The 27311-nt window shown below is 43.7% G+C and overlaps 1 protein-coding gene across 2 annotated transcripts in view; it reads right to left on the reverse strand.

The window, feature by feature from the left end:
• The window catches only part of GALNT10 (polypeptide N-acetylgalactosaminyltransferase 10), a 223617-nt gene that overhangs the window by 144878 nt on the left and 51428 nt on the right, over nt 1-27311 (reverse strand). The gene's annotated exons all lie outside the window — the stretch shown is intronic.

A 27311-nucleotide genomic window follows, 5' to 3' on the forward strand; every position in this document is an offset into this window, starting at 1 on the left:
AGGGCAGGGGTAGCATTGTTCTGGCTCACCTAGCAGTGTAGCAGACACAAAGGTGCTCAAACACTGTCCACTAAATAAACTGAATGGATGAATGGGTGCATATTATGTGCTAGTCCCTGGAACAAGGCCCTCTCGATGTATGATCTCATTTATCCTGAAAACAACCCTCTGAGGTGGGTACAGTTATTATCCCCAAGTTGCAGACAGTAGCTAAAATTTTACAAGGGTTTGGTAACTTGCCCAGGGCCACAAATATAGCAAGTGGTAAAGCCAGGACTTGAACTCAGGTCTGTCTGACTCCAATGCTTGTGCTCTTTACTCTGCAAAACTTGATCCCAGCCAGGCAGTAGAAAACATCTCAAATATGTTCCCTTTGTTTCAGAGTATAAGCTTTGCCAGTGGGTGAGCACAGGGAAGGGAGAATGTTCTCTCCACAAACATGGATCTGAGCCACAAAAAGATAAGACATCTCAGATTCTTCATATTTTCCCAAATGAATTTTAACTAAGTTCCATGGGAACCTCTCAATAATTCCATCTTCCACCTCTCGTTTCTGGAGTACTCTGGAGATCTAGGCCAGAGTGTAATTTGTGAGTGAGAAATAAATCTCTGTGGGTTACAACCCTGACATTTCAGGGTTGACCTGTTATACCACCTAACATTACCAATAAGAATGCAAATCCAAAATCACACACCTACATGATTCCTTAAGGAGATTTTCCTGGATAGAACTTAATATTCTTTTGTCACCTTTACGAACTTAAGGATGTCCTAAATTGCTACTGAAATGTGCAAGCTGTTTGCCCAAATCTGTCTGCTCTATTGTCTCTTCCCTTTGGATTCTGGCATCTGGTTCTATCCAAATGTGCTGTCTTGTCTGAAGGGGAAGCCACCCCTCTCGTGCTTGGACATTGTTTGGTGAACTTCCTCAGCCCCTCTGGGGGTGTAACCTTACAAGTGGGCTTGTAGGAGTCTGAAGCTCCACGGGTGGGGTGGCCTTGCGATACAGCGGTGTTTGGCAGACTGCGGTATCGGTGGACTATGCTGTTCCCGACATCTGAAATGATCTCATGGATGAACACCTGTTCCCCTGCAAGATGTTTGGCCAAGTTGGCTTTGGTGGTGGCGTCTGATGATTGCATTACTGCATAAAGCACCTGACCTTGCTAATAACTGCTCCAGCTACAAACTTGCTGAAAGTCACGTTTTAAGCAATTATCTGGCTCTGAGCAAAAATGTTAATTTCATGCTTTGCAAACACACCTTTTGTAAAAGACCAACTTGCCTATAAAAATTGCTTTTGACATCCCCAAGATAATCTTTAGGGAAAAGACAAAGTTAAAAAAAAAGGGGGGGTAGGAGGGTCTCCATTTAATCAGTTTCTACGACCTTTCACTTGAGTTTTTTTTTTAATGACAAAAAAGAGGTGTTGACAGGAAGGGTCATGAGGAGGCAGAGGAAGACCCAAATCAATGAAGACTAACTTCTAAGGATGCTAAAGCCCTTGCAGGCTCACTGTGCATTGTGCTTTCTTAGATGCAGGGGGTTTGAGAAGCCTGGGAAGTCACACGCTTCACGCTGACTGACCTAAGCATCTCGACCCATAGGGATGCTCGGGGCTGAACAGTTCATTCTGCTGGCAAGAAAAAGGAGGCCTAGAGACGGGACGTTCAGCCAGGCTACCATAAAGGTCAATGCTGGGGTCAAGAATCCAACCCAGGGCCCCTGACCTCCCAGTAGCGTACGTTCCAGCAAGACGTGGCACTAGGACAAAGAGAAAATCTAAATCTTTTCTTCAGAAGTTAAGGAGAGTGACTCCAGTCATGCTCCTTCTCCATGATTTCCTACAGTGCTGGGTGTTCCCTGATATCCACCAGACGGCGTGATTCAATTCAAGAAGCATTTCTTTAATGTGCATTAGCAATGCTTCTCTGTGACTTTGTTTTTATCTTATTCATCGTATCTCAAATCTTACTTTCCTCTCCATAATGTGGATGTCTTAATTTAACTTTATTATAGAAGTAATGTGTTTCTTTCCTTTCTTCTCCAAATAGTTTTGAGTAAACTTACTGATGCTTCTGGAAGGTATGCCTTGTTATTCCAACAAGAAATCTACCGCATGAAAGTCCATTCATAGGCAAAGATCTGATTAACTACCATATTAGCAGGTGCTAAGCAGGTGGACCAAAAAGCCAGGCAATGGGCTATGGGGTCCAGGAAAAAGGAAGATAGATCAGTTACAATCTGGAGTTAGGTTCTCCAAAAGGATGGATAAATTTGTTGTTTTTAATGAGTCCCTAATTGTGTTTTCCCTGACTGTAGATTTTTTTTTTTTTGAAAAGAGAAAAGCACAGAGAAGAAAATTTAAATACAGGAAACTGGGAAAAAGGGTGCACAGGACTTAGTAATGTTTTTACAACTACATGTGAAATGTATAATTATCTCAAAATAAAAAATGTAATTTAAAAAATCCTCCATAATCCCACCACCCAATAATAACCACTGTTAATAATTCTGTGGTTACCCTTTTTATCTTGTTTCAGTGCATGTGTCTGAAATCTGAAATCTGAAGACCTAATTGGAAGTCTGGAAACAGCTTTCTTTACCCGTCATTGTGTCAAGAGAAATTTCCTATTATTAAAAGTTCTTTGAAAGTATTTTCAAAGGGTGCATTATATTCTATTACATGGGTGAATCATATCCCCTACTGCTGGACATTTAATTGCTTCCAATTTTCCACTATTATGTTTTTTCATGTTATATATATTTTACTACAATAAAATTTTTTGGGGTAAGTTTCAATAAACATCCTATCCATGTCACATTTCTGATTACCATCTCAGGATGAACTCCTGGACAGCAAATTCCCGGCTCTTTTTCTAAGACTCTCATCATGTTAATAACAAAGTTCTTTCCTGATGGGAATAGAGGGAGGTGGGCAAAGTTGTTGTTGTTGTTGTTTTTAATGAAGCTGAGAAATGTCTTAGTAGAAAAACTCCAGGTGACTGCAAAGTGCCTAATTGGTGATTTTCAAATGCAGGGCCATCTGGGAGCCGGGCAGGAGGATCCAGGAAACCCACAAACCCACATGCCTACAAACTGGGGTGGGTGCCTCATCCAGCTGTCATGCTCTCCTTGCATCTCAATACAAAATGATCTTTGGAGAGAGACACACTAAACCAGGACATATGGGACTGTCTTTTGTAAAAGGAGGTTGTTCACTCTTCTCCTAGGAGGGTAATAGCTTGGGAAATATGCACAAACCATTGCTGCTAGGATATAAACAGCATGAAATTATCCAAACTTGGAGCCATTAAAGATGCACATTGTGAATTTAGAATCAAAACACTCTATAAATTTATAGCAAATCTGCACATTGAAAAATCAGTCTGCAGACTATAAAAGCAGTTGTTGGTTTAAAGCTTTTGCAGTATATGTTCCTGAATATACTTCCAGGGTGGGCACAAGGTGTGAGAGCAGTGATTTCTCTCATGGAAGGCTTCATTGACATCAGGAAATAAAGCGGCTCCAACACACCTTCCAAGGAGGTCCCTTTCTTTCAAGGTCTGATGTTCTCCACTGTTGGTTCTAGCCATTTGTTCTGGAAGTGATGTGGTCAAGTTCTCCTTCATGAGCCTAAAGACTACCTGAGACCTTTGCTGGTTCTTTCATATGTTGGGGAGTGGGATAAGAAATAAGGGACTGGACAAGTTACCAGAAGGCTCCACATATCTCTTGCCAAAATATAAATACTGCCAACAAGGGAAGACATGCAAGGTTTGGAAAACTCATTGAGGACTCTTTGTCTTCAGAAATTATACTTGCTGACTGTTTTTCAGTGTTTCCCTTAGAGAAGAGAGATAAAAGTCTGCTCACCAGGACTCCTCCCCACCCCTGGAATAAGGTCGGGGAAGGAGCTGTGAGTGGAGGTTCTCTTGGCTGTCACTTCTGCCCACTGGAGGTCAGAAGAAAGTCTCCTCTTTGGCAGATGACATGTGGGCCTGCAGTGTTTGGCTGTGGTTTCAGGCACTCCCTACGAGCTGAGAGGGGGCCTATACTGCTCAGAAATGGAATTAATTTCCTCCAGGGAAGGCTGAAACAAGTGTTTGTTTAGCCTTGTCCTGGAGAGACTAAAGGGTCAAGGGGGACAGCCAAAAAGCCTTTTTACTTGTCTCTGTCCCTTGGTATTGTAACATTTCCACCTCACTTTAAAAAATGTTACTTGCCAACCTATTATTTTGAGCAATTTCAATAGGAAAGTTGTACAAATAATAAAAAGAACACCAGTATACCCTTCACTTAGGTTTACCAATTTTAGTATTTTATCACACTTGCTCACCAACCTCTCTATATGTTTTTTGCTGAATCATGTGAAAATAAACTGCAGACATCATGATGCTTGACCACTGAGTACTTCAGCATCCATTTCTCAAGCAAAAGAACTTTCCCTTACATAATCACAATTCCATTATCACACTGATATAAACTATTATCCAATACTCACTCTGTATTCAAAATTTCCCCCAAATTATTATTTTTTTAAGATGTATTTATTTGAGAGTCAGAGAGGGTAGAAGGGCAGAAGGCGAGGGAGAGAAATCCTCAAGCAGACTCCCTGGTGAGCACAGAGCCCGATGTGGGGCTCCATCCCAGGGCCCTGAGATCATGACCTGAGCCGAAATCAAGAGTTAGATGCCCAACCAACTGAGCGACCCAGGTGCCCCCCAACCAAGTTATTTTTATTAATTTCTTAACTGGTATATAATTCACACAACATAAAATCCACCCTTTTAAATGGTAAAATGCAATGGGTTTTTAATATTCTCACAAAATTGTGCCATCTTCACCACTAATTCTAGATCATTCTCATCACCTCAAAAGGAAACTCTGTACCATTATCAATCACTTCCCATTTCTTTCCTCTCCCCAGCCCTTGGAAACCACTAATCTATGTTCTGTCTCTATGGATTTGCCTCTTCTGGACATTTCACATAAATGGAATCATATAATAGGTGGCCTTTTGTGGCTGGTTTCTTTCACTTAGCATCATGTTTCCAAGGTTCATCCATGTTGAAGCATGGGTCAGTATTTCATTCCTTTCTACAGCTGAATAATATTCCCACAGTATGGATAAAGCAAATTTTGTATGTCCATTAATCAGTTGATAGACATTTGAGTTGTTTCCACCCTGTGTCTGCTACGAACATCCACGTACTAGTTTTTGTGTGGAAGTATGTTTTCATTTCTTTTGGTAGACAGCTAGGAGTGGAATTGCTAGGTCACATGGGTAACTCTGTGTTTAACCTTTTGAGGAACTAGGGACTGTTTTCCAAAGCAGCTGTATCATTTTATAGTCTCACCAGGAATGCATGAGGGTTCGAATTTCTCTACTTCCTCACCAACACTTGTTAACCGTCTCCAAAGTGCTTTTACCCTTATCTTTTCCCTGAACCACGATCCAATCAGGGATTCTGCATTGTATTTACTCTTGTTTTCTTTAATCTGGACCTGTTCCCCAACCTTCTTTTGCCTTTCCTGATGTTGACATTAAAATTAGAATAAGAACAGAGTCTAGTCCAGAGAAGGTATTCATCCCTGATCCTGGTGGGTCCTAAAGCACCTTTCTCTTGCTCACTGCATCAAAAACTTGGGAGCAGTTTCTGGGTTGATGAGCTCACTAGCCTTGTACGGGTTTTTGGTCAGAGCCGAGCAAAATGATCTTGTGACTCTTAAGTGGGAAATGCTTCTCGACACCTTAAGGCTTCTGTTTGGCATCAGCAGGCATTTCAGGGAAAGCAGCAGGTTAGTCTGAGATGGAGGAGAGCATGTCTGGGGGCACTGAGGAATCTGGGCTCCTGCCTTGAAGCTCCGGCCGGGCTGTTGTGAGTGCTGGAGTTAATTGGGGGCACTGAACTACCACAGGGGATGGCACTATGGAGTCATACCCACCAGCTCCACCACAGTAATGAGCTCTGACATGTATCACATCTCAGACTGTAGCTAATTAAATTCGCCACAGCTTCTCCAACAGCAATGAAGACTTGAAGCACTGAGCTATGGGGGGACAGGATCAGGGACCCTGGGACCTACTCCTGGCTTAGCCACAGATTCCTTGCATGACATGAGGCAGGTAGATCAACCTCTCTGGGCCCTCCCTAATCTATAATGTGGGGGGAGAGGAACACGTGAGGTTTCTTTAATCGCTGGGAGTCTCTCATCCTAGGCACGACACTGTCAGTTCACGTTACTGGCCAATAACTCAGATGTGCTCTTGTCAAAGGGTGATCGTAGCAAGAAGAGCTAATGTAACACGGCTGTGGCCTCGCAACAATGCTACTGACTCTTCACTTTGGTGCGGCGCCTTTTACAGCTCTTCCACAAGTGTCAGCTCACTTGTCCCCTCATGGCGTAGACGGGGAACAAGGGATCACGCCCATTTTGCAGGTGAAGGTTTACAGATCTGAGGTGAATTCACTCATTCTTGAATCATCACGAAGCACCCACCGTGCGCCAGGGGCCGTGCGCTAGGCCCTGGGTGCACAACAGTGAGCTAGGTAAGAAGGATTTTTCCCTCTTGAGCTTTTAGTTGGGTGGGGAGGACGAGTAAATGAGCTACAACAACAAAATGTGAGCAGGAAGTCCACGCAGGGGCCTCGAATCCGGGCTCGTGGCTCGTGGCTGGCCTCAGGTGGCCTTCACGGACCACGTGACTCCTAGTCCTCACGCAGGGCTCTTCGAGGTCTTCTAGGGTGGAGCAGATATGCTTCATGTAGCAGGAATAAAGCTCTCACCTGGGGCCTACTTTGCTGGTGGAGGAAGGGCAACAGAACGCTTTTCCCCTCAGTGCTTAACACAGAGCTGCCCAGTGAATGAATACCAGTGCCCACGGGCCTCATCTCCTAAAGAGACAAGAAATCAGGGCAAGGCTGCTGAGGGACGTTAGGTTTTGAGTAAACTCCCCGAGGTCCTTGGCTTCAGCAGCTGCATGTAGCACTCTTGGACAGTGCTAAAAGTCCAGTCCCCCTCTTGCTGGGGCTCAGTTTCTCTGTCTCCCCACCTGCAAGGTGAACAGCTTGAACTAATGCTTGCTCTTTTGCTCAAATCTACTCAATGAGCTCTCAAAACTTTCTCTATTCATTTCTCCATCAAAAGACAAAGACAAAGCATGAATTGATGCATTTCGGTGGTGTCTCATAAAATGAAATTAACAGTGTCAGGAATTTTTATTGACTCTGAAGTCAAACTCTTCAAGGCTGATTGGCTGGACACAGCTGTTTAATAATGAGCACCCCCCTCCACCCCACCTCATACTCCTTGGCAGTTAATAGGGCCATCCCATAACTCTTCCCATGAGAAGGAGAGGAGAGAGAATGGCCGGTGTCTACACTTTCTGCAGAGGCTGGTTCATAAAGCAATATTTATACATTCCCTTTAACCTGACATTGCATAAGATCTATTACCAGTTAATTAAATTGTAACCGTTTTATACATTGACTTCTGGTTGTGATCAGCATCTAAATTTACAGATCCACAAGTCCACATTGACTTGCACGAAGAAGCTAAATAATATTCACTTAAAAGAGCATTAAATTGTGCAGAACCATCATGAACAGTCAATAAAGGCTTCATGTTAAACAGAATTTAAAGAGATGGTATTTGCTACCATACTCCCTTGAGAAACATATGCCTTTAAAAGTTATTTCCTACCCCTGAATTCCCTGTGACTCCAGTGGTTTTGACAATTTTCTGATTTGTTTAAAATGAACGATTATAAAACCTCATTAGAGGCATTTGCATTCATCTAAATGGGGGTGCGTCCTGGTTCCTGCCACTGTCATAAAGGGAAAAGAGACAGGAGACTAATTAAGTAACAAAGCCTCAGCCAGAAACCTCCTTTCCAGAGGCATAATCTCCTTTGCCAGGCGTGGGGCAGATGACTGGCTGCACGCTCCCTCCTCGGCCTAATCCTCCCTCCTCAGCAAGAAGCGTTCAGACAGTGTCTGGAATAATAATGTAATTACGGACAGCTCAAACACCTCATCCATGAAGGACAAGAATTTGGAGTCTTTCAAATATGGGAAGGAGACTCAAAGGCACCAATGGGTGGCTCCTTTTTGGGGGGCTAAGGGGGTTAGAATGGTCTTTCTCTTTTTTTTTCCCCCACTAAAGTAAACATGCTTCTCAGAAGGAAAGTAATTGCTTTTAACCAAGACATGATGGCCACTCAGGTCAAAGTGGCTTCTTTACTCACTCAAAACACAACCCCCAAACCTCAAGTATCTTTCCCCAAAAAAGCCAAATATTTTTCGTTTGTTTTCTTCCATCATGGTTCTTCCTTCAGTCTAGATTATAAAGTTCTCACTGTTCTGAAAGACAAGATACAAGATTAATGGGCAGGGATTGTGTTCTATGAATTTTATATTCCCTGGATTTAGTGCAGTAATTGCCACACAGAAGATGCTAAATAAATGTTTGCTGATTGGCATCAGTTACACTTAATGCTGTTTAAGTTAAATCTGATTTTGCTAATTTCAGTTTGAAAGAATACCATCCTGTGGAATACTCTGAGTACAGGGGCTCCCACTGCACATGTAAGTATCATAAAAGCCAAAAGCCAAAAACCACAGTCCAGAGCCATGATTTTCAAACAGCATTCCACAGAGGCCTATCATTCAACAGAGGTGACCAGGGGTTATGTTAGGGAGGGAAGGAGGTAGAGACTGCTGGGCTGCCAACCCCATCCTACATCCATCCATTTCAATGGAAACAACTCACTTCTACCTGTTTTCTGTGCTAGGCTTTCTCTTCTCTTCTTTCTTCCTTCCTTCTTCCTTCCTTTCTTCCTTCCTTCCTTCTTTCTTTCTTTTTCTTTTTTTCAAGATTTTATTTATTTATTTGAGAGAGAGCACAAGCTGGGGGGAGGGGCAGAGGGAGAGGGAGAAGCAGACTCCCCCTGAGCAGGGAGCCCGACGCAGGGCTCGATCCCAGGACCCTGAGATCATGACCTGAGCTGAAGGCAGCTGCTTAGCTGACTGAGCCACCCAGGCACCCCAGTGCCAGGCTTTAACATAAAAACATCCTTTCAAGAAAAATGTCCTACAACTGGACATTCATATTAGTCTCAAAGTATCTCTCTACCAGATAATACTAACTGCACAGGGAAAAATAGTACCTTTACATTGGAGAGACCTGACATACATCATCTTAACACGGTGGGTAATAACTCACCATGTACCTCTGATATAATGCACTGAGAAGGCACCTGTCATTTCTATGGTGTTCTTACCCACGTGCGTGAGAAACATCAGACAAACCCAAATTGGGGGACATTCTACAAAATAATTGGTTATTCTTTTCAAAGTGTCAAGGTCATGAAAACACAAAGAAGAGACTGAAGAAATGTCACAAATTGGAGGACACTAAGGAGATATGACAACTAAATGTAATATAGGATCCTGGGACAGAAAAAAGAATACTAGTGGGAAAAAATGGCAAGGCTCAAATAAGGTCTGTAGATTGGTTAATAACATCATTTCATGGGGCACCTGGGTGGCTCAGTTGGTTGAGTGTCTGACTCTTGATTTCGGCTCAGGTTGTGATCTCAGGGTTGTGAGACTGACCCCTGGATCTGGCTCCAAGCTGAGTGTGGAGTCTGCTTAAGATTCCTTCTCTCCCCCGCCATCTGCCCCATCCCCCTCTCTAAAAAAAATAATATTGTTTCATGGTCTAGATAATTGTACTATGATTGTATAAGATGTCAACATTGGGGAAGCTGGGTGAAGGGTACAAAGGAATATTTTTGCAATATTTTTTGTAAATCTAAAATTATTCAAAATAAAAAGTAAAAAAAGAAGTTTCCAAACTAAATCTAATTTTTAAAAAATCACCATCTGAGAGAAATATAATTGGAATTTTGGATTGATCTTCAAATATGAAAAATATATATAGAAAAATAACAGAATCCCTGTTATGCCAAGTCTGATTTAGGTCTATGTGTGAATTCTAATGTTATTCATTTTAAAAAGCTTGACTGTCTGGCTTTTCCTGGCAATGCTCCATTATTCCTAGAATAAAGTAAAGACCAAGTGGTGATGGACAAGAGCTCAAGACAATACACACTGAAGAAGAAAGCACTGCAGCTTGGACACACTGGTGAAGAGGCAAAAGGGGGAGGGGAGGGAAAGACGGAAACTGGCTGGGGATTGAATCAACTCTGGTTTCACCCATAAAATTCATGAGAATTTTGCATTCTCTTCCTTAATGTACTCATGATTATTTTCATATAAATGTTACAGTCATTTATACAGTCGCCCACCCCCAAATCATGTCCAGAAAAGAAGAGTCATGTTAATTCTGTGGGTTCTCATACCTACTGGTGTACACCCTAACTTCTAGAAGCACAGTGTATAAATAGCTTAGGAAATGTTTATATTCAATGTATCAGTGTATGCTGTTAGTACAAAGAAGTGCTTTAAAATTTTTTTTTTTTTTTACAGATTTAAAGCTTAAAAACACAAATACATCTGCAGAATCTCACTCATCCAGAAAACCTTGCTGCCTAATGATGTCAGATAAAGGAAGCACTGCTCTAGCAGGAAGTTGTGTTAAGACCTCAGGAAACTGGCATGTACATATATTAGTTATGCATGGGAAAATAAAGCCTGCCCTTTCTTTTTCTATTTTGAAAACTGTGGGTTTGGCAAATGTCCCCATGGTTCTTTTATTTCTTAAGGAGAATATCTGAACTGCTGATAACAGATAACCTGTTTTTGAAGCAGTGTTAAAATTCTGCATTTGGCCCTTCTTTCTTGGAAAGCAGGGATCCCTGTTAGGAGTGTTTTTTTTTTTTTTTTTTTTTTTGGTCCTCAAGAAACTCAATAAACATTAAAATATCTGTTGTTTTAAATATAAAGGCAGGCAATTGTCTTCTTGGTCTTCATTCCTTTGTTTTTCTAGAACCTACACTCTCACCTTGAGGAGCCAGCCCTCTCCCAGCATCCGTTCACAGGGTTTAGGGAGGCTGGCTTCTTTCTCAGTTCCACAAGTGGAGGCCTGACCCATACAAAGTGTATGGTATCTTCCTGACAACCATAGAAGGCTTAAAGACAAGTGCATGGCCCAGAGTCGACACAGAGACTGGCTCAGTGACTTTGATTAAAAAGATCAAAAAAGAGCCTTTCTCTTTCTGCTGCTACCAAGCTGAAGGAAGGAAGCCTGGAGCTCTGGGAGGCCTCCTGCCACCATGTAGGGGAGAGCCAGCCCGAGGAGAAGCAACCCAGCTCCGAGCAGAGATCGCAGGAGACCTCTCAGCCCCAGGATTCAGCCACACCTGAAGGCAGTACATCTCCAGTCTTTCTACTTACATATTCCAATAAAGTCCCTTTTTTGCTTAAGCCCATTTGAGAAGAATTTCTGTCACTTGCAACCAAAAGAGTCCTAATACAAACATCTTTTTAAAAAAAAAATAGAGACTATTAGGAAGGCAGAGATGAAGTGGGGCTTTCTAACCTCTAAAATTCAACTTTAGATCCAGGGTCAGACAATTCTACTCAGATAAAAGGATAGTCGGGGGCGCCTGGGTGGCTCAGGGTTAAGCGTCTGACTCTTGGTTTCAGCCCAGGTCATGATCTCAGGGTCATGGGATTGAACCCCGTGTCAGACTCCGCACTCAGCACAGAGTCTGCTTGGAGATTATCTCCCTCTCCCTCTGCCCCTCCCTCTGCTTGTGTGCATGTGCTCTCTCTCTCTCTCTCAAATAAATAAAATCTTAAAAAACAAAGTACAGTCATAAGGGCAAGAAAGCATAAAGAAGTCAAAAGAAATTGGTTTTGAAGTTCAGCAAATGGGATTTGAAACTGACTCTGCAACTAACCAGATAAACAGCCTTGGGCAACTGCTAACCTTCTCTGAGCTTCTATTTCTACATGTCTAAAATGGGAGTGATAACTGCACAGGGTTGTATAAAAACCAGAGAGATACTGGATGGCACAGCGAAGTACTGCCCTAACAGGGTTCTTTCTTTCCTTTGCTAGGGCACAGATAAGGGAGTGGGGGAGGATGGCAGCATCTGGGTTCAGGAGTCGGCGGTTGAAGCCCATGCAGAAGTGCTAACATCGAAAACATCTGTGGTGAAAGATGAAACAAGGGGGAAGTCAAGCCATCCTGTCCAAACAGTGCGACTGTGCTTGAAGATAAATATGTGAACCAGATATCTGATGATCAAGTGCATCACCAATCCACTCTCTTCCACAGCACTGTTTAGTCTTCCCATTGAAAAACACAATTATATTCCACTAATGGAGCTTCTGGGGGCTGATCTGGCCCTCAGTTTCCAACAGCTGGCCCCTACTGCGCACTGAGAAAACCTCCCCTACTTGGTAATATGAAATAATAATAACTACAAGGAAGAAATGAATGCAAAATAAATGGGAATACATGAAATAAAATGAGATAAATCAAATCAATGAAAAGAAGTCTCAAACTGGAGGTCGAAAGTCACCTCCAGTCCACAAGGGACAACACACAACCCTGTTTAAAACAATACAAACATATCTTGCCAACTACTAAAAATCCAGAAAGTTCTTTTAAAGATCCAGATGTCCAGCTTCTTTTGAATAACCACAAGGCCTGGCAACCTAGCCCTGTGTTCTTACATGGCAGCAGTTGGCAGACGCTGAGTTGCCAGTGGATGCCCCTCAAGATGGGGAGGGGGGACACGCTCTCCAACCGTCTGCTCTCTTCCCAACCTGCCCCACTCTCGTACTTGGCAGGGATCGCTCATGCAACTGGCCCCCAGAGCCCCTCTAGGAATCTGCATTTGCTGCCCCCAAGAAGGAAGTAGATCTAGGACCTCAGGAAGCCATCACCAGCCTCTTCCTCTGTCAGCCTCTCCACTCCAGAAGCAAAATTAGAAGGGGTACTAAGAAAGGAAGACTTTTACATCTGCCTTCAGCTCAGGTCATGATCCCAGGGTCCTGGGATCGAGCCCTGTGTGGAGATCCCTGCTTCGAAGGGAGCCTGCTTCTCCCTCTCCCTCTGCCTGCAGCTCCCCCGCTTGTGCTCGCTCTCTCTGTCAAATAAATAAATAAAATCTTTAAAAAAGAGAAAAAAAAGAAAGGAAGACTTTTAGTGGTGGTGGATGTACAACTCTGTGAACACACTAAAAACCACTGAACTGAACTTAAAAAGGGTGACCTTTATGGTATGTAAATTATGTCTCAATAAAGCTGTTAAAGGAGAAGAAGCAGAGGAGGCTGGAAGAGGGGGGTGAGGGTAAAACGGGGGGGGGGGGGGAGGAAGAGGAAGAAAGGCTCCCTAGAGGATAAGGTCTTGACCAGACTATGATACTGACAAGGTTTAGCCTTGGTAACCTCCCAGCTTCCTTTTTAGTGTCCCTCTCCTGGAAAAGAAATCTGGTTTTCAGCCAGACTACCAGAGCTGTAAAGTATGGGAAAGTAGAAGGCATACAAGATCCACAGTCAGGAAACCCTGCTTTGCCATCCTTAGCTGTGTGATCTTGTGTGATTCCAACTGCCTCTCTGGGTCTCCATGTCACTACTATAAAATAAAGATGAGAGTTTCTGAACTGCCTACATCAAGGATAGTTTTGAGTAACAGTAGAGACAAGAGATACGAAAGCATTTTTTTTTTCTTTTAACCAAAGGGTTGTACCAGGTGCAACGAATACAGGACAAAACATTGTATCTCTGCCCTATGTCTGTGAGAGATATAATTAATGAATCACAACACTCCTTATTGTAGCAAGCATTAGAACTGCTTACCTAAGAGCTCTTTTCCCCATTTGCCATGTTGCCAGGGCCCAAATTTTGATAAAGCTACCATATTTCCTTCACATAATTAACCAGTATATGTTGGTGAGTCTGTGCCAATCTCGGTGGTCTGATTTTCCTTACGAGGCACTGGTCCAAGGATAGAACCACTGTGCAGGTATTAATTAGTTGGGGTTAGAGGCATGAGTTGGGGAAGGATTTCTTCACTGATTAAAAGACGACAGAGAGAGTAAGACTGATGAATCACATACCTGTACCCCTGGAACAAATAATACATTATATGTTAATAATAAATAAATAAATAAAAGATGGCAGAGAGAAAGAGCTCACTGCCTAACTAAGAATATCAATCTGGAATGACCAACCCTAAGACATAATCCAGCAAATGTACTGGGAAAGAAGGGAGAAAGGGAGGGAGGGAGGGAGGGAGGGAGGGAGGGAGGGAGGGAGGAAGGAAAGAAAGAAAGAAAGAAAGAAAGAAAGAAAGAAAGAAAGAAAGAAAGAAAGAAAGAAAGAAAGAAAGAAAGGAAGGAAGGAAGAAAGAAAGAAAGAAAGAAAGAAAGAAAGAAGAGAGGGAGGAAGAGAAGGAGGGAGGGAGGGAGGGAGGAAAGAAGTATCCTTTTGGGTATCTGAACAATAAAAGGGCAAGGTACTTACAAGGGGAGGAAAATTAGATCACCACCAGACTTTTTAACAGTAACACCAGGGGGCGCCTGGGTGGCTCAGTTGGTTAAGCGACTGCCTTCAGCTCAGGTCATGATCCTGGAGTCCCAGGATCGAGTCCCACATCGGGCTCCCTGCTCAGCAGGGAGTCTGCTTCTCCCTCTGACCCTCTCCCCTCTCATGCTCTCTGTCTCATTCTCTCTCTCAAATAAATAAATAAAATCTTTAAAAAAAAACAGTAACACCATATGCCAGAAGAAATGGGAGTAAGTAACATATTCAAGATACTCAAGGAAAAAACATATGAACCAAGAATTTTATATCCAGCAAAACTGACTTTCCAGTATAAAGGACACAGCTGTTATCAACATTGAAGAACTCAAGAAATATTGCTCCCATGAGGTCTTTCTAGAGAATGTTCCAGGTGTAGAGGAAAGATGGCAGAGGAGTAGGGGACCCTATTTCAACTGGTCCCCGGAAATGAGCTGGTTATCTACCAGACCACTCTGAGCACCCACAAAACCAGTCTGAGATGTAAGAAGATCTGGATCTCTACAAACAGAATATCGCAGGTGGTTGGTTTCGAGGTACGAAGCGGGGAGCCGTGGTTCTGCGGGCAGATATCGGAGGATAAACGGCAGCGGGAGGGAGCCTGGCCGTGGGGATCCTACACCACCAGTGAGCAACAGCCTCGCGCGCTGGGGACAGGGCACAGACTCGCAGACCGGTAGCGGTGGGGAAAGGACTTTAGGGCAGCCCCTGGGGTGGAAACCCAGAGCGGTGGGGCCGGGGGTGCGATCTGGGGGCGGCTGGCGGTTTTAGAAGCACAAAGGGCAGAGACGTGCTCCGACCTGGAGGCAGGACTGGGGGCACTGCAGAGGGGCGCACAACCCAGGCCGCTGCAGTTTATAGCAGCACCGACGGAAACGGAGACAGTGTGGCCTGAGAGCTCACTGAAAAACAGACTGCGGTCTCTCTGCTCTGAGGCAGAGGGTTGGAAATGGTCTCTTCTGCTCTGACTCGGGGAAGAGACGTGGAAAGCCACCAGGGAAAGCTGCCAGAGAACAAAAGCCCCAAAAACTGATTCCCGTGGAGCCCATCCCCCACCACAGGGGGGCAGGGCAGCTCTGCCCAAACAGGGTTGCCTGAGTAACAGCGCGGCAGGCCCCTCCCCCAGAAGACAGGCTGGGAAAACAAGGGGCCAGCAACCCTAAGGTCCCAAAAAAACAGGTGCATCTTGCTTGGGTTCTGGTCAATAATTTGGACTTTATACATTCCCTCAAACACCCATCAACAGAATGACTAGGAGGAGGAGCCCCCAAAATAGAAAAGACTCAGAGATTATGACTTATGCTGCAGATTTACAAATGGATGCAGATATAACCAAGGTGTCGCAGGTGGAATTCAGGCTAGCATTTGTGAAGACAATGGCTAGAATGGAGAAATCAATTAATGGCAACATAGAGTCTCTAAGGGCAGAAATGAAAGCTGAATTGGCAGAACTTAAAAATGCTATCAATGAGATCCAATCCAATCTAGATAATCTAACAGCTAGGGTAACTGAGGCAGAAGAACGAATAAGCGACCTGGAAGACAATATAATAGATAAAAAGGGAAAAGAGGAGGCCAGGGAAAAACAACTCAGAATCCATGAAAATAGAATCAGAGAAATAAGTGACACCATGAAGTGTTCCAATGTCAGAATAATTGGAATCCTGGAGGGAATGGAGAGAGAGAGGGGACTAGAAGATGTACTTGAGCAAATCATAGCTGAGAACTTTCCTAATCTGGGGAATGAAACAAACATTTGCATCCTAGAGGCAGAGGGGACCCCTCCCAAGATCAAGGAAAACAGGCCAACGGCCCGGCATGTAATAGTAAAACTTGCAAATCTTAGAACCAAGGAAACCATTTTAAGGGCAGCTAGGGGGAAGAGATTCCTTATGTACAGAGGGAGGAACATCAGAATAACGTCAGACCTATCCACAGAGACCTGGCAAGCCAGAAAGGCCTGGCAAGACATATTCAGGGTACTAAACGAGAAGAACATGCAGCCAAGAATACTTTATCCGGCAAGGCTTTCATTTAGAATGGATGGAGAGATGCAGAGCTTCCACGACCGGCAGAAACTGAAAGAATACGTGACCACTAAGCCGGCCCTGCAAGAAATATTAAGGGAGGTTCTATAAAAGGAGAAAGACCCCAAGAGTGATATACAACAGAAATTTACAGGGACAATCTACAAAAACAACGTCTTCACAGGCAACAAGATGACAATTATTTCATATCTTTCAATAATCACTCTCAATGTGAATGGCCTAAATGCTCCCATAAAACGGCACAGGGTTGCAGATTGGATAAAAAGACAGGACCCATCCATATGCTGCCTACAAGAGACTCATTTTGAACCTAAAGATACATCCAGACTGAAAGTGAAAGGATGGAGATCCATCTTCCATGCCAGCGGACCTCAAAAGAAAGCTGGGGCAGCGATTCTTATATCAGACAAATTAGATTTTAAACTAAAGTCTGTAATTAGAGACACAGAAGGACACTATATCATTCTTAAAGGGTCTATCCAACAAGAAGATCTAACAATTGTAAAATCTATACCCCCAACAGGGGAGCAGCCATCTACATAAGCCAACTGTTAACCAAAATAAAGAGTCATATTGATAACAATACGTTAATTGTAGGAGACCTCAATACTTCACTCTCAGCAATGGACAGATCATCTAAGCAGAAATTCAACAAGGAAACAAGAGCTTTGAATGATACACTGGACCAGATGGACCTCATAGATATTTACCGAACATTCCACCCTAAAACAACAGAATACTCATTCTTCTCAAGCGCACATGGAACTTTCTCCAGAATAGACCACATACTGGGTCACAAATTAGGTCTCAATCAACACCAAAAGACAGATTATTCCCTGCATATTCTCAGACCACAGTGCTTTAAAACTGGAACTCAATCGTAAGAAAAAATTTGGCAGAAATTCAAACACTTGGAAGCTAAAGACCACTCCGCTCAAGAATGTTTGGGTAAACCAGGAAATCAAACGACTTAAACAATTCATGGAAATCAATGAGAATGAAAACACATCGGTCCAAAACCTATGGGATACTGCAAAGGCGGTCCTAAGGGGGAAAAACATAGCCATACAAGCCTCACTCAAAAAAATAAAAAAATCCTGAATTTACCAACTAACGCTACACCTTAAAGAACTAGAGAAAAAGCAACAAACGATGCCTAAGCCACACATTAGAAGAGAAATAATTAAAATTAGAGCCGAGATCAATGAATTAGAAACCAGAAACACAGTAGATCAGATCAACAAAACTAAAAGTTGGTTCTTTGAAAGAATTAATAAGATTGATAAACCACTGGCCAGACTTATCCAAAAGAAAAGAGAAAGGACCCAAATTAATAAAATTATGAAAGAAAGGGGAGAGATCACGACTAACACCAAGGAAATAGAAACAATTATTAGAAATTATTATCAACAACTATATGCCAATAAACTGAGCAATCTGGATGAAATGGAGGCCTTCCTGGAAACCTATAAGCTGCCAACACTGAAACAGGAAGAAATTGACAACCTGAATAGGCCAATAACCAGTAACGAGATTGAAGCAGTGATCAAAAACCTCCGAAAAAACAAGAGTCCAGGGCCTGATGGATTCCCTGGGGAATTCTACCAAACATTCAAAGAAGAAATAATACTTATTCTACTGAAGCTGTTTCAAAAAATAGAAACAGAAGGAAAACTTCCAAACTCATTCTATGAGGCCAGCATTACCTTAATCCCCAAACCAGGCAAAGACCCCATCAAAAAGGAGAATTTCAGACCGATATCCCTGATGAATATGGATTCCAAAATCCTCAACAAAATCCTAGCTAATAGGATCCAACAATACATTAAAAGGATCATCTACCACGACCAAGTGGGATTTATCCCCAGGATGCAAGGGTGGTTCAACATTCGCAAATCAATCAATGTGATAGAACACATTAATAAGAGGAGGGAGAAGAACCATATGGTCCTCTCAATTGATGCAGAAAAGCATTTGACAAAATACAACATCCTTTCCTGATTAAAACTCTTCAGAGTATAGGGATAGAGGGAACATTCCTCAAGTTCATAAAATCCATCTATGAAAAACCCACAGCGAATATCACCCTCAATGGGGAAAAGCTGAGAGCCTTTCCCTTAAAATCAGGAACACATCAAGGATGCCCACTCTCACCACTATTGTTCAACATAGTACTAGAAGTCCTAGCAACAGCAATCAGACAAAAAGAAATAAAAGGTATTCAAATTGGCAAAGAAGAAGTCAAACTCTCTCTTTTCGCAGATGACATGATACTTTATGTGGAAACCCAAAAGACTCCACCCCCAAATTACTAGAACTCATACAGCAATTCAGTAATGTGGCAGGATACAAAAATCAATGCACAGAAATCAGTTGCTTTCTTATACACTAAAAACGCAACTGTAGAAAGAGAAATTAGAGAAACTATTCCATTTACAATAGCACCAAAAACCATAAGATACCTCGGAATAAACCTAACCAAAGAGGTAAAGGATCTATACTCTAAGAACAACAGAACACTCATGAAAGAAATTGAAGAAGACACAAAAAGATGGAAAAATATTCCATGCTCATGAATTGGAAGAATAAACATTGTTAAAATGTCTATGCTACCCAGAGCAATCTATACCTTCAATGCCATCCCGATCAAAATTCCAATGACGTTTTTCAAAGTGCTGGAACAAACAATCCTAAAATTTGTATGGAATCAGAAAAGACCCCAAATTGCCCAGGAAATGTTGAAAAAGAAAAACAAAGCTGGGGGCATCACGTTGCCCAATTTCAAGCTATATTACAAAGCTGTGATCACCAAGACAGCATGGTACTGGCACAAAAACAGACATATAGACCAATGGAACAGAATAGAGAACCCAGATATGGACCCTCAACTCTATGGTCAAATAATCTTTGACAAAGCAGGAAAAAAAATGCAATGGAAAAAAGTCTCTTTATTCAATGGTGCTGGGAAAATTGGACAGCCATATGCAGAAGAATGAAACTCGACCATTCTCTAACACCATTCACAAAGATAAACTCAAAGTGGAAGAAAGACCTCAATGTGAGACAGGAATCCATCAAAATCCTAGAGAAGAACATAGGCGGTAACCTCTTTGACATCACCCACAGCAACTTCTTTCAAGATACATCTCCAAAAGCTACTGAAACAAAAGCAAAAATGAACTTTGGGGACTTCATCAAGATAAAACCTTCTGCACAGCAAAGGAAACAGTCGACAAAACAAAGAGGCAACCCACAGAATGGGAGAAGATATTTGCAAATGACACTACAGATAAAGGGCTGGTATCCAAGATCTATAAAGAACTTCTCAAACTCAACACCCAAAAAACAAATAATCAAGTCAAAAAGTGGGCAGAAGACATGAAAAGACACTTCTCTGAAGAAGACATACAAATGGCTAACAGACACATGAAAAAATGTTCATCGTCATTAGCCATCAGGGAAATTCAAATCAAAACCACATTAAGATACCACCTTATGGACCAGTTAGAATGGCAAAAATGGACAGGGGAAGAACAAATGTTGGAGAGGTTGTGGAGAAAGGGGAACTGTCTTACACTTTTGGTGGGCATGCAAGTTGGTACAGCCACTCTGGCAAACAGTGTGGAGGTTCCTCAAAAATTTAAAAATAGAGCTACCGTATGACCCAGCAATTGCACTCCTGGGTATTTACCCCAAAGACACAGATGTCGTGAAAAGAAGGGCCATATGCACCCCAACGTTCATAGCAGCAATGTCCACAATAGCCAAACTGTGAAAAGAGCCGAGATGCCCTTCAACAGATGAATGGATAAAGAAGTGGTCCATATATACAATGGAATATTACTCAGCCATCAGAAAGGGTGAATACCCAACTTTTACATCAACATGGATGGGACTGGAGGAGATGTTGCTAAGTGAAATAAGTCAAGCAGAGAAAGTCAATTATCATATGGTTTCACTTATCTGTGGAACATGAGGAATAGCATGGAGGACATTAGGAGAAGGAAGGGAAAAATGAAGGGGGGAGATCGGAGGGGGAGACGAACCATGAGAGACTACGGACTCTGAGAAACAAACTGAGGGTTCTAGAGGGGAGGGGGGCGGGGGGATGGGTTAGCCCGGTGATGGGTATTAAGGAGAGCACGTACTGCATGGAGCACTGGGTGTTATGCACAAACAATAGATCGTGGATCACCACATCAAAAACTAATGATGTATGGTGACTAACATAACAAAATTAAAAAATTAAAAAAAAAAAGAATGTCCCACAGAACAAGCTTCAGACAACCAAACTGACTGTATAAATACCAGCCTTTGGACTGATGGTGAACATTGAATAGTTACCTGTAGAACTAAGACTGAATGGGAGTCGGGAGGGAAAGAGTAGTATGCGTAATAAAAGACAACTATAAGACAAGTTGGGGGGAGGGGATGGGAAAGTACATGCAAAAAAGATGCTGTAGTGCTCCCAGCAAACGTACTGATAGCAGTATTAGTCCTGCGACACCAGCACCTGCCATGTGTATACTATGGAATAAGACAAGAGTTTAATTCCATTATGTCCTGTGTTCTTGAAAGCCAGGGTTCTTGATATGAAGAAAGGAGATACACAGATGTACTGAAGAAAAAAACTCCAGCCCTGAATTTACATTAAACACATATTTATGAATTCATGAGCTACTTGCTCTTTTAATGTAACTCAAATATAAACATAAACATACTCATATGTTTATACTCTGTCCAGTGAAAAGTCCAGGAGTGAGTCCACTAGCAAAGAGCATCTCTAGTTCCCCCATTATGGTCTTCAAATACCATTTCCCACTAGAAGAAAGGGAGTTCTGAGAGAAGTAACCAACTCCAGGTTGAGGGCAAGATAGGTACTGGATGCATCTGAAATACCTGAATGTATCAGAGAGCAAGGAAATGATCAAGATTACTGGGGTCATGCCGCAGAACTCAGGATGCAACTTGATGAGACTCCCACCAAATAAGTAAAGAAGAAATGATAGAGTTAGGATGCCAAGAGACGTCAGGTGCCTCCTGATGAAGAAGCACAGCGTCCCCTGGATTCTTGCCAGAGGGATCTACACCAGTCTGAGCAAGTCTCTGGATCCAGCTGCCAATCTGCAGGAAATAAAGAAAACGGAGGAACGTGTTAATCTGCACCGTGAGTGTACGATCAGCAAAATCCAGACTTGACAGGCCTGGATTCTTCAAAAGACAAATTATAAGGAAAAGAAAGAACTGGAGGGGGCACCCTAAGGCTTAAACAACACATTTTAAAATGGGTAAGACTCAACGACTAGGGATGCACATTTGGGGGATAAATCTATTTTTTAAATGGAAGGGCGTGATTGCTGTGGTCATATTCGGGGAGAGAGGGGCGGTGGTTGGATAGGGCACAAGAAGGGGTTTCTAGAGGGACTGCCAACAGTTTATTTTTTCGTTGGTGCTGGTGGCAAGGGGATTCACCTTAAAATAATTCTTTAACTCTGAAGTTGCTTTGTATGGTTTTCTGTATCCTGTATCTTATTTTACAATAAAAAGGTTGTTTTTAAAAGATAGGAACAGGAGGGAGAGAAGAAAGGCTCTATTTCTATCCCTGTCCTTGACACGTCTTGCGTTGAGACAGGGATCACAGAGAGGCTGTATTCCAGATACAGGGCACAGCCGAAGCAAAGCAAGTGGGAGAGATGAGAGGTGTGGCACATTCCGGGAATGCAAGGGTCCCGTTTGGCTACCCAAGGTCTCTGTGCAGAGAACAGTAGGAAATAAAACTAGAAAAGTAGCTGAGGGCATCCTGTGGAAGTCTCATTATACCTGTGTAAGATGTTAATGTCTTAGGGGGAAGAGAAAGAATGAATATTTCTGAACAAGGATTGATACCTGCATTGAGCCACCCCAGTGGTCATTTCTCACCCCCAGCCTTTCCTCCATCCTAACAGAACTCTGATTTTATTTTATTTTTTTTAAAGATTTTATTTATTTATTTGACAGAGAGAGACACAGCGAGAGAGGGAACACAAGCAGGGAGAGTGGGAGAGGGAGAAGCAGGCCTCCCACCGAGCATGGAGCCCCATGCAGGGCTCGATCTTAGGAGCCTGGGATCATGACCTGAGCTGAAGGCAGACGCTGAACGACTGAGCCACCCAGGTGCCCCCAGAACTCTGATTTTATCCAGTTAACCAACCTGCAGGTTTCTGTGTCCACATGAAATGTCTGGAGCTACAGCAGTTGCCTAGGGATAATGAGGAACTTTAACCTGGGAGAACGTGCTAAGTATGACAGAGCAGAAAAACAGCAGGAATATGAATCTCAGATCATGTTGCTGAGCCACTGAATTAATTAATCCCACAGTTGCCCTCCTGCTAGGGTTCTTGTTAGGTGAGATGGTAAATCTCTGTATCATTTAAATGGTTGGGTCTTCCATTACTTGCAGCCCAAAGTAGCCAAAATTATAAATAGGTCTTAAGGGAAAATAATTTAAAAAAGCTCACCGAGACCCTTATAAGTAAGACTCCAAAAAGTGCCTTTAAAGAGGCTCCATGCCCTCAGTGGTCCAGAGGACTTATGATCTAACTGGTTGCCCTGAACAATCTCCCAGTTCTGTAGAAACACACAAAAGGTTCCAGCAGCCAGCTTAAGTTTACCATTTAATCACACAACTCTAGCTGGTGTCAAGTTCGTAAAGGAGCTGATCCCAGGGAACAGGGGGAAAAATGAAAAGGAAATAAAATTGAACAGTTGCTTGCAGAGAACACCAGCTGCGTGTGATTGATTTCCATGTAATCTCCATTTGTCTCCCTGAAATTCTTTCATCAGATCTCTGGCACAGGGTCACAGAGAGGCACAAAGCTGCTCATGCCTGGAGTGTGGTCAGGAAAAAAAAAAACCAAAACATTCCCTTATGTGCCCCTGAAGGCTAAGGAAGCCAAGACAGGTGATCTGGGGGGAAGCAAGAGAGAGAAGCTTTTCCTCTCCTCACTCCATGGCAATAGTCAGGCCATGGGCCACTGCAACTAAGGTGGAAGGTGGGTCTGCTGGCTGCTCTTTGAGAAATTCACCCCCCAAGCTGGGGAGGCCTAAGATCTGCGGAGCCTGTGTCTGTGCTGGGTGTCTTCAACTCATCAACTGCTCAGGGCAGGTGTCTTGGCCCTAACAACAGCTGGTATGTGTGGTTCCTCCACTGACCCATCCATCCTAAAAACCACACAGGGAAACAAACTATTCTGGGGAGAGGGCTGGATTGAGGTCACTGGTAGTGGGGAAAGGATGGAAAGGAATAGAATAGAAAAGGATGGGAGGGCGCGGTGGACTGCAGCCTTTTCTCATCTCAAAGTGCCACACCTGTCACTTGTTTAGTGCTCTCGGCCTTGGACGGAATGTTCTCTGGTACTGATACTGGAATGCACATTTATTTGCCTGGTGTGTCAAAGAGATACCACCTCACACCAGTCCGAATGGCTAAAATTAACCAGTCAGGAAACGACAGATGCTGGCGAGGATGCGGAGAAAGGGGAACCCTCCTACACTGTTGGTGGGAATGCAAGCTGGTGCAGCCACTCTGGAAAACAGTATGGAGGTTCCTCAAACAGTTGAAAATAGAGCTACCGTACGACCCAGCAATTGCACTACTGGGTATTTACCCCAAAGATACAAATGTGGGGATCCGAAGGGGTAGGTGCACCCCGATGTTTATAGCAGCAATGTCCACAATAGCCAAACTGTGGAAAGAGCCAAGATGTCCATCGACAGATGAATGGATAAAGAAGATGTGGTATATATATACAATGGAATATTATGCAGCCATCAAAAGGAATGAGATCTTGCCATTTGCAACAACATGCATGGAACTGGAGGGTATTATGCTGAGCGAAATAAGTCAATCAGAGAAAGACATGTATCATATGACCTCAGTGATATGAGGAATTTGAGAAACAAGACAGACGATCATAGAGGAAGGGAGGAAAAAATGAAACAAGATGAAACCAGAGAGGGAGACAAACCATAGCAGACTCTTAATCTCAGGAAACAAACTAAGGGTTGCTGGAGTGGTGGGGGGTGGGAGGAATGGGGGGTGGCTGGGTGATGACATTGGGGATGGTATGTACTATGGTGAGCGCTGTGAATTGTGTAAGACTGTTGAATCACAGACCTGTACCTCTGAAACAAATAATACATTATATGTTAAAAAAAAAAAGAAGCAAAAAGGGAAAAATGAAGTGGGGGGATCAGAGGGGGAGACGAACCATGAGAGACGATGGACTCTGAGAAACAAACTGAGGGTTTTAGAGGGGATGGGGTAGGGGATGGGTTAGCCCAGTGATGGGTATTAAGGAGGGCACGTACTGCATGGAGCACTGGGTATTATATGCAAACAATGAATCATGGAACACTACATCAAAAACTAATGATGTAATGTATGGTGACAAACATAACATAATTAGAAAAAAAAAAAGAGTCATTATTTGCCTGGTGTGTTCCTGCCCATGGGAATAGGGCTCTTGGTCCAGCAGCATCAGCATCTTAAAATGGAAATTCTCAGGCCCCACTCTAGACCAACTGGATCGCTACTCTGGGGATGGGTCCCAGAAATCTGTTTTAACAAGCCCTCCAGGTGACTTCCATGCACACGAAGACAAAACTAAGGCCCTCATTATGCAGTGAGGGAAGGGCCTAAAGTGACGGACTTCAGATCACAGGGCTGGAAACTAGCAGAGGCTAAACTAGAAGCTGGGTCTGACCCCCAGGCCGGTGCCTCTCCCCTTGCATTAGAAAAGGAAGCAACCTGCAAAGCCACAAACCTACGGTCAGCTATTTCAAAACCATCCTTAACCACTTTTAGTATTTCTGCATACATCCTAACAACTTATCTGCCCCCTGAGCCCAAAACACTTCCAGTCCTCATATGGGATGATCAGAGCAGGGCACCCTCTCCCCTTCTGACTCCTCTATAGGGCCAGCATTAGAGGCAAGCATCCACATGCACCTAATGATCAAAGCCAGAAACCCCAGCAATGGTGGGGCAGGGCCATTCAAAGCAGGAGCTTAGGGAAGCACATTGCCTGGGTTCAAACCCCAGCTATGTGACTCGTTCTCTGTGTTACTGTGGGCGAGCTGTAACCTTTCTGAGCCAATTTTCCTCAGCTGTGACTTGTACAGGGACAGCGCCTGTCAGGGAGGATGAAATGAGATCAGCCTGTTGGGCACTTAGCACTGCGTCCGATACACAGCTCCGTGTCATTGCTAGCCTCCACCACCTTGCCCCGTCCCTCCCCATGTCCAGCAAGTGACCGAGTCATGCTGACTGTACCTCTTTGACAGTTCCCACATCTGGCCTCTTTTCTTCATCTTTGTATGCCCATCCCCACTGCCACAGTGGTGGCTCTGGTCCTCAGCGCACACTGCTGCCCCACCACGCAAGTCTTCCAACAGGTCTTCTGGCCTCTGGTACGCTCTCCAGGATGACAGCTCAGCGAGCTTTTAAAATTGCAAAGCTCAGCCACTCATTCTGCTGTGTGAGCTTCCTGAATCCCTGCAGTGGCTCCCCGTGCTCCTCGGGGTCGAGTTCCAGCTCCTGGGCAGAATGCACCAGTCCCCTGGTAATTGGCACCCCAACCTTGCCCTTATTTCTGGGCCCCTTCCAGACTCTACACCTAATTACTTTGGGGACCACAAGAACTGTGGCCTTTTCACAGTAGGAATGCCTGGTCCCCCTCTGCCTGGCACAGCCACATTCATCTTTCCAGATGTAGCCCAGAGCTGGTGCCGGCTCGAAGTCTTGTTCTCAGGTAGCCATGACGACCCCTGCATGCGCCCTCTCTGGCTGCTGCACCTGCTTACCTCTCAGCATCAATTCTACCTTCCTGAGCTTATATGTTTTCACATCTGCCACCCTTGTTGACTGCCAGATGATGACCCACCCCGGCACAGGGGAGGTATTCTAAACTTACTTAATAAATGGATAAACACTGAACTCCCCCAATTTTGCCAGTCCCAGCACTACCCTCTGGGCTCACAGAACAAACCTGCTCTGGTGTTTCTCAGGAAAGCCTTTCCGGGGTTGGAGTGCCATCTCATTTTCACAGCAGGTTGGAATGATTCTCTGTACAAATGTGGCTGTGATTATGCAATGAGTAAAGCAGGCTGTGTGAATGATATCTCACAATGTAATCCATCCATCACCGGGCAGTCATTCAGTTCCCAGCATGGGCAAAGCCCTGGGTTTAGGAGAAAACGAGCCTTCCCATCCCCAACTGGTATGGAATGTGGCATTGAAAACTAAGAGCTTGCTTGCAGTCATGGTCTGAACACTGGGCTGGAGGCTTGGCTTCTAGTTCCTGGCACCACCACTCGCAGGGTGACCTTGGCAAGCCCTTCTGTGCTCGGGCCTCTGACCCTCGTCTGTGAAACCAGGGTGATGAACCAGAAGCTTTCTAAACACACTTTAGAGCTCAGAGCTTGAACATCTCATAAATTTAAGTGCCATTCCTGAGGAGAGAACTGGGATGACTCTCTTGCTTTCTACCCCCACTCCCTTCTGAGCACTTTGCAGTTCACATGGGAGACAGATGAGAAATACTGTGTTCTCTTGGGGGTGACTCTGCCTGTCTCCACCCAGGTGCTCTCTAACTTAGGACTGAGTGCCAGAACCTTGGTGTTCCTGGAGGCTTCTGCACCTTCCTCCACAGACAACTTCCCCTCTCTTTGAGATTCATCCAAAGGAGGCAATACTGCATAACAGTTAATAATGCACAGC

Source organism: Eumetopias jubatus, unplaced genomic scaffold (assembly GCF_037043125.1).
Source record: "Eumetopias jubatus isolate StellerSeaLion01/CBP00866 unplaced genomic scaffold, mEumJub1_p1.0 scaffold_5, whole genome shotgun sequence".
Lineage (NCBI taxonomy): Eukaryota > Metazoa > Chordata > Mammalia > Carnivora > Otariidae > Eumetopias > Eumetopias jubatus.